Genomic DNA, 7171 nt, shown 5'->3' on the forward strand with positions numbered 1-7171 from the left:
TCACAGCTAATGAATCAAATTCTTACCCTCACTTAATGTCTGTGCCACCCTCCAAGCAGAACCATTGTACATTAAAACAGTTGGTGAATGACTTTCTGGGCAGACCATCTTAATACCTACACCATTTCTTAAATGAATGTAACCTGTTCTCTGTGGGCTGAGAATGAAGTCACTCACTCAAGTCAAATAGCTTTGACCATAGCAGGAAGTCTGTATCCAAAAATCGAGCCTACAATTCATTTCTTGGTGCAGCACAACTATCAACTCTCAGCTTAGCTACAATGGAGTTAAAATCCTTCGATGATGTGAGGGTCAGTGAAGTACAGCCTTATTACAATGAAACCCAATGTCTAAAAATTGTTCTTATTTTGGGCTTGTACCACAGTAAGAGCCAAGATTTTAAACTCTACTAAATACAAAACCAACAAAAAGACTTTGTATCCTCATGTTCATTTAAGAAAATACTAGTAGTGATGTATTATTTTTAAGTATACAGCTAATATGTTTGGAGTTATTTAAAATTTATATTGAGAAAAATGTATTTTCACTATTGCTGTAGACAAGCATCTACATAAGACTGTTGAATCGATTGTTGTTTTATATCAAACAACTTTTATAATACTTATTTTTATTTTTATAATATTTTAAGGAATACGACAAAAAATATAGGTATTGAAGGGGGGTCTATGGGAGGAGCGGTGGTACAAAAGGGGAACAAGAATGTGATTCAATTCTATTTAATTAAAATATGTTTTTAAATGTTAACAAATTCAGATAAACTGAAATCATGTAATTTTTCTGATAATGAAATAAAAGAAAAAAAAACTGGAAAAAAAAAAGGGGGTTAAGTCATACATAACCAGCCACGATGGCTCACAATGGGCTTCCTCACCACGAAGTAACTGCTAACCACCTAAGTGTGAGACAGTCCTTTAGAAATTTGATTTTCCTGTATGAGGATACCTTGTGTAGGGGGTTGTGTACCATACCCAGACATTGAACTCCACTTGAAGGGAACTACAGCTCTTAAAACTAAGGATGACATGTCTAGGGTAGAAGCAAAGAGCAAGACATAAAGTACAGGGGAAGAACAATTGCAGCACGAGAAAGGCTGGTGCAGCTGATAGCTACATTACCGCAGACTCCAAGTAACTAGACAACAAGAAACAAGACCTTCTAAGAGTCTGGGTCCAGTTAGAAACAATAGCTTCTGTGTGCTGCTTCATTATAATGGCACCCTCATAGATATGCTTTGCAGCATTGGACATCTGTGTCATGATCTGATACTATGACACATTCAAAGCCCTTGGGACAGAAGGGGGATGAATCCCCCCCACCTTAGCTCTATATCACTCTGGGAATGCCTGCACTCACTCACTGGTCACTTGATGGGTGGGGACATTCACTTTGTACTAAAAGATTTCTCTTCTGCATTCTTGCACTCCTTTTCTGACAGGGAAAGAGGTTAGCCAGGTGGGCCTGAAGGCTGCTTATCTTGTCTGTGTATCCGTGAGACATCCTGAGTTTTCATACCGTTGTCTGGACCTTCCATGGCTCTTACTCAATGTGACCACATAATTTCAAGGCAAATCTTATGTGTCTTCCTGGTAAACATTGAAGTGTATGTCATGATGAGAACATACAGAATAATCTCCTTACATTACTAAAAGTTAAAAGTTTCACCAGCTTTTTGTGTCACAAAAAGCCAAAATTTTCACATTAATATATTACTTAATTCTATTTTAATTTGTAAATTGTTTCCTTTTGGCCTCTCCCCTTAAATTTACTTGGGTGTGGTTTTAATGCAATTTTCCTAGTTATAAAATCAATTTGATGTTTTTTAATTAAAAATTGGAAACTACTGAAATGTACAGTATGAGCGTTTTCAAAATCACCTAGTACCCTGTGTCCAAGATAAAGAACATGTTGATATCATTTCCTTACTAACGAAGTTCAAGATAAGTATTAGACAAATACTTCTGTATTAATTTTTCATTGTATGTGACCAAGACACCTAATTGAAACAAAGGAGTTTATTTGGGCTTATAGTTCCTGGGGAGCAGTTCATAATGATGGGTCAGCATGGCAAAAGGAAACAGACTCAATGGCTGGAGCTGAAATCTGAGAGTGGAGAGCTCACATCTTGAAGCAGAAGCATGAAATGGAGCAAGCAAACTGGGAACGCTGTGTGACTTCTGAAACTTCCAAGGCTGCCTCTAGTGACATGCTTCCTCTGACAAAGCCACACCTCCTAAACTTACCCAAGCAGCACCAGCAACTGCAGACCAAGCATTCAAACATCTGATTCAGTGGGGGAGTATGTTCCTTTAAAGAGATCTCTCGGCATCATCCTATTCTGTGCATTGTTTTTTTTTTTTTTCTACAGGTGCTTTTGCAGGGAGAAACTTCATTGCATGATATCCCCACTTTGGTTTCTCAACTAGAATGATAGCTTTATTTTTATGAGTTTTTTGAAGAAAAGAAGTTTATGCTAACAGTGTATAGTCCAAAGGAATACAAACAAAGGTTTAGACATGGCATCTCCCTTCCAGAAACTTAGTCATTTCTCTAGATAAGAATGTATAGGTAACCAAGATTCATCTTAAAAGAAAACAGGTTAGGAAGTTTGAGAGTGTAACTTTCCAGCTAACACATGAACAAGAACAGGGAAAAGTCATTCATTTGGAAGCAGAAACAAATAACAAGTGCACACGCAGCTAAGATGCTTTACTACTTCCAGAAGAGTGATGAGAAAAAAAAAAAAAGAGCTAAGACTCTAAGCAGGAGAACAGAAAGTCGATATATATCTTTACTGCAAGATGGAGGTGTAAATTGGCCACGGTTTTTGGAAGACAGTTTGGTATCATTACTTAAATTTAAAAATATACATGGCCTCATCCCAGCAGTGCTCCTTGTAGATGTCTAGAGATAGTCTTACGCTGTGGTTTGCATAAAGGCCTAACCAGAGGCAGTCATAATCAATGCTAACTAGCAAAAGGCTTAAAGTCCATGCCATGTAATTCTAAACAGCATGTCAAATACTGAAACGGGTAGTTGCACATTATACAATGTAGCTAAAACAAGTTATGAGCCTGTGCAGAGAAAAGGAGCCACTTACACATAATTAAACGAAACAATGTGCTCCTGAGACATGTACAGAGAACAGTCACACGAATCTGTGGGAGGGGTCAATGGAAGGGGGACTGTCTATTCTGCCTCAATAACAAATCACATTCCTAGGGTGATATCAGGAAATAATATAATGTTTTAAAAGAGCACTTAAGAAATAGAAACATTTTTCACAGTTATCAGTGTCCTTGTGGTTTTGTATCTTTTAATGAATACTAGCTCTTTGCTTAACTAGGAAACTGTCCTTGAAGCCACTCAGTTCCAAGTCTTTCCTGACCTGGACACTTGGCTTAGTGTCATTGCTTTGTGCCTTTCATAAAGACATCAAAGGCTAACGTTCACACCCACTGCAGTGTTGGAGCATTTAGTAACAACTTGACTTTGTGGTCTGGCTGAAGACAGTCAAGTGCACCTTCAGAATAAATCCTCTAGACATTTTCTCAGAGGATCTCAAATGCACATTTGCCAGACCCTTGGGCTTATGTTTGACGCTCTAATTTTTAAGAAGGCAGCAAAGCCTGGATTGCTTTCTTTTGAAAGGATTTGTTTGATTTGTGATGTAGGAAAATTCTTTATTCTGCCTTCTTCCAACACTTTATGAGAAGAACTTAAGGACAATAGAGGAATAAATTATAGTCAAAGGCCACCATGACATATATCACATGCTGCCTAACTGCTTTAAAGTTGAGAGCATGAGGGTGGCATGCCATGTGCTGGAAATAGCATGTCTCCCATCTTGTTCTAGTTCATTCTTAGAATACACATACCATGCTCTAATGAACACCAGGCATGAATCTGCAGAAACTGGTATGTCTAGGCAACAGGCTCATCTTAACATCTGAGAGCCAGCTGGCTTCTACCATCAGACATGATTGATCTAGGGCTACTCTTAGGTTCAAATTCAGGAGTTGATCCTGACCTCCTCTCCATGGAAGGATAAAATATGAGCCCTTGCGGGGAGCTGAGATGCCTAGAAGGGAACACAGAAGCCACAGTGGGAACACTGTTTGCCTTGCCAGGACAAGGCAGATACTGGACAGGACCATGGCTGTCCTAGCACCTGATTTTTTTTCCACTGTTCCAAGGGACACTCGGGGAACAGAAGCAACATCACTAAATCCCTGTTTATGATAGAGGTTTAACATGTCTTTGCACAGGACCACTTTAACCGTTCTTTAGTATATTCTCGTTTTTAGTATATTCACACTGCTGGACAACTATCACCACTATCTAATTCCAGAACCTAAGCCAATACCAAGCTCCAAGCCTGCCAATCAGCACTCCACACTTCTCCTCAGTGACTTGTAACCTCTGATTTCTACATCCATGGATTCAACTCCACTAGGTACCTTGTGAAAGTAAAATCATACATGCTTTGACTTTCAGCCTTTTTACACCTTATTTTACTTAGCATAATGTCTAATAGAAGGTTCAATCATTTTTATCATGTTTCATAATTCTCTTCTTTTTAAACTCAAAATAACACACACATCACACCACATATATGCTTATGTGATCACATAAATATATGTGATTCTGGATTTTATACATATATATGTATAAAATATGTATATATTTTATAATATATACATACATATTATACATATATGTATATATATGTATATATATATATATATCCATTAATCCATTGATGGATATTTGTTTGCTCTTATGTTTGGGCTATTATGAACAATACTGATAAACATATCAGTGCACAAATATTTACTAAAGACTCTACCCTAAACTTTTTGGAGTGTATGCCCAGATGGAATGGTTAGGTGAGGAGTAATCCTATTTTTAATAAAGTGCCATATTAATAGCACCGTTTTATAGTTCTATGACAATGAATAAGTGGGTATTCCATTTTTTGCATATCCCTACCAATACATGTTATTTCTGAAGTATTCTGATTACTTTGTTTTATAGTAGCCATCTAATGTCTTATCTCTCTCTATGATTTTGATTTGCACTTTCATAGGAAAGCAGTCTATTTTGAGGTGATTAGTGGCACAGTAATAGAACCCCAACTAGTACATGCAGACAAAACATCCATATACATAAAATAAATAAATCTTTTAAAAAAGAAACTTACATATTATTATTATATACTATTATTCATATTGTAAGTGTTCTCCAAAGGCTGATTAGTTGAATGATGGTGAATCTTCTGAGCATTTATTAATCAGATTTCTCATGATTACAGCCTAGAATTGGCACCTGTGTCTAAATAGATGTAGTTTTTTCCTCCCTAGTTAGTCGGCAGCAAATCTATCTCTCCTAACTTTTCTCTGACTCTACCACTAAAGGAATTCTCAAACCTGCTTTTTGTCCAACCCTATATTGAATGAACTGAAATTAATGAAACTGTCTTTCTTATTTCAGTTTCATTGTGGCTTTTAAATTCACTTATTATTCCCATGAAGAAATTCTTTTCAGATTTGATTGCAAAATTATGTTTATGAATCATCTGCTTCAGTGAAAAACATTGAGAAAATGGGGGAATGTCCATAATATTGTGATTCTGGATAATGTTTAAAATGAACACAGACAGATTACTGTTTAAAGGAAACCTTTGTTATAAAGAGCAGGAAACCCTGCCATGGAGCTGAAGTTGGTGGTCACCATCAGGAACGGATGGTAGAGAGTGAGGAAGGAAATCAGCATCCTGCCACAGGATTCTTGTGGAAAGTCACCCAGTGTTTGGATGGTCTTGTCTGCCCCCAAAGGTACTAAATAAAATTGTTGCAAATAAGATAAATATTAAGAAACTTATAGGGCTTGGGAAATGGTTCATCAGTTAAAAGCACGAATTGCTCTTTCAGAGGTCCTGAGTTCAATTCTCAGTAACAACATGGTGACTCACAGTCATCTATAACTATAGTCTCATGAGATCAGATGACCTCTTCTGGTCTTCTGGTATACAGATAACCCTAACTCTAACCCCAACTAGTACATGCAGACAAAACATCCATATACATAAAATAAATAAATCTTTTAAAAAAGAAACTTACATATTATTATTATATACTATTATTCATATTGTAAGTGTTCTCCAAAGGCTGATTAGTTAAATGATGGTGAATCTTCTGTGCTATTGAGAGGCCGCAGAACTTTCAGGAGGTAGAGTTTACTCAAAGGAGGTAGGTCCTTGTTGGTGTGTTTTCACATCAGGGTTTTGAGAATCTGGGCCCTCTACCTTTTCTCTTTGCTTTTGTGGCCACAAAATGTGTGCATTCACTATGATGTATCTTGCTGCCACAGGCACAAAGCAACAGAAGTGCAAGAGTCCTGAAACCCCGAACTACATCACACCTTGCTCCTTATAATTGATCTCAAGTCTCTTCTCACCATGATGGACAAACGCCCTGCTCTACACTTCCGAAAAACCCTATGAATGGGACTCCAAAAAGGAAGCTTGCAAGTAGGCTGAACCTGTAAGCTGGTCATTTGATTATTCTGGTGGAATTAATCTCTCTTGAAATTTCAAATGTATTAATTAAATACAACTCAGTTGTGTTCACGAGTGTTTTCTAATGTTTGGTACGCTTTTTTCTATTTTTTTGATAAAATATAATAAGATAAAGCAAATACCCATCATGTCAAGGGTGAACAAGGCAAGTGGAGAGTAGAAATTATCCCTCAAAGCAGGCACAGGAATCAGAGAACCACTCACAGACCTAGGAGTCCCATAAAGATACTAAGCTGAAAGCTATAAAATATACACAGAGGACCTGGTGTAGACCTATTCAAGAGGAAGGACGTACGCTTGCTGCTTCAGTCTCTGCGACTTGTTCATACGTGCTTTGCTTAGTCGATTCACAAGGCCTTATTTTCCTGGCTTCCTCCACCCACTCTGACTCTGACTTACATATACTGTTTCTGCCTCCTCTTCCACAAGAATCCCTGAGCTCTGATAGGAGGGATTTGATAGAGACATCCCATTCAGAGCTTTCTGTTCCAAAGACTCTCTCTCTGTGTCTCTTTCTCTCTCTCTCTCTCTTTCTCTCTTTGTGTGTGTGTGTGTGTGTGTGCGCGCGCGTGC

The 7171-nt window shown here is 37.7% G+C and overlaps 1 long non-coding RNA gene across 1 annotated transcript in view; it reads left to right on the top strand.

Annotated features, from left to right (window-relative positions):
- The window catches only part of LOC116082052, a 10389-nt gene extending 3730 nt beyond the window's left edge, over positions 1–6659 (top strand). The window contains exons 2-3 of the long non-coding RNA XR_004115144.1: positions 5713–5855; positions 6391–6659. This is a non-coding gene — a long non-coding RNA (uncharacterized LOC116082052). The remainder of the gene's footprint in view (positions 1–5712; positions 5856–6390) is intronic.
- Positions 6660–7171: the final 512 nt, after the last annotated feature.

This window comes from Mastomys coucha, unplaced genomic scaffold, assembly GCF_008632895.1.
Source record: "Mastomys coucha isolate ucsf_1 unplaced genomic scaffold, UCSF_Mcou_1 pScaffold7, whole genome shotgun sequence".
NCBI lineage: Eukaryota > Metazoa > Chordata > Mammalia > Rodentia > Muridae > Mastomys > Mastomys coucha.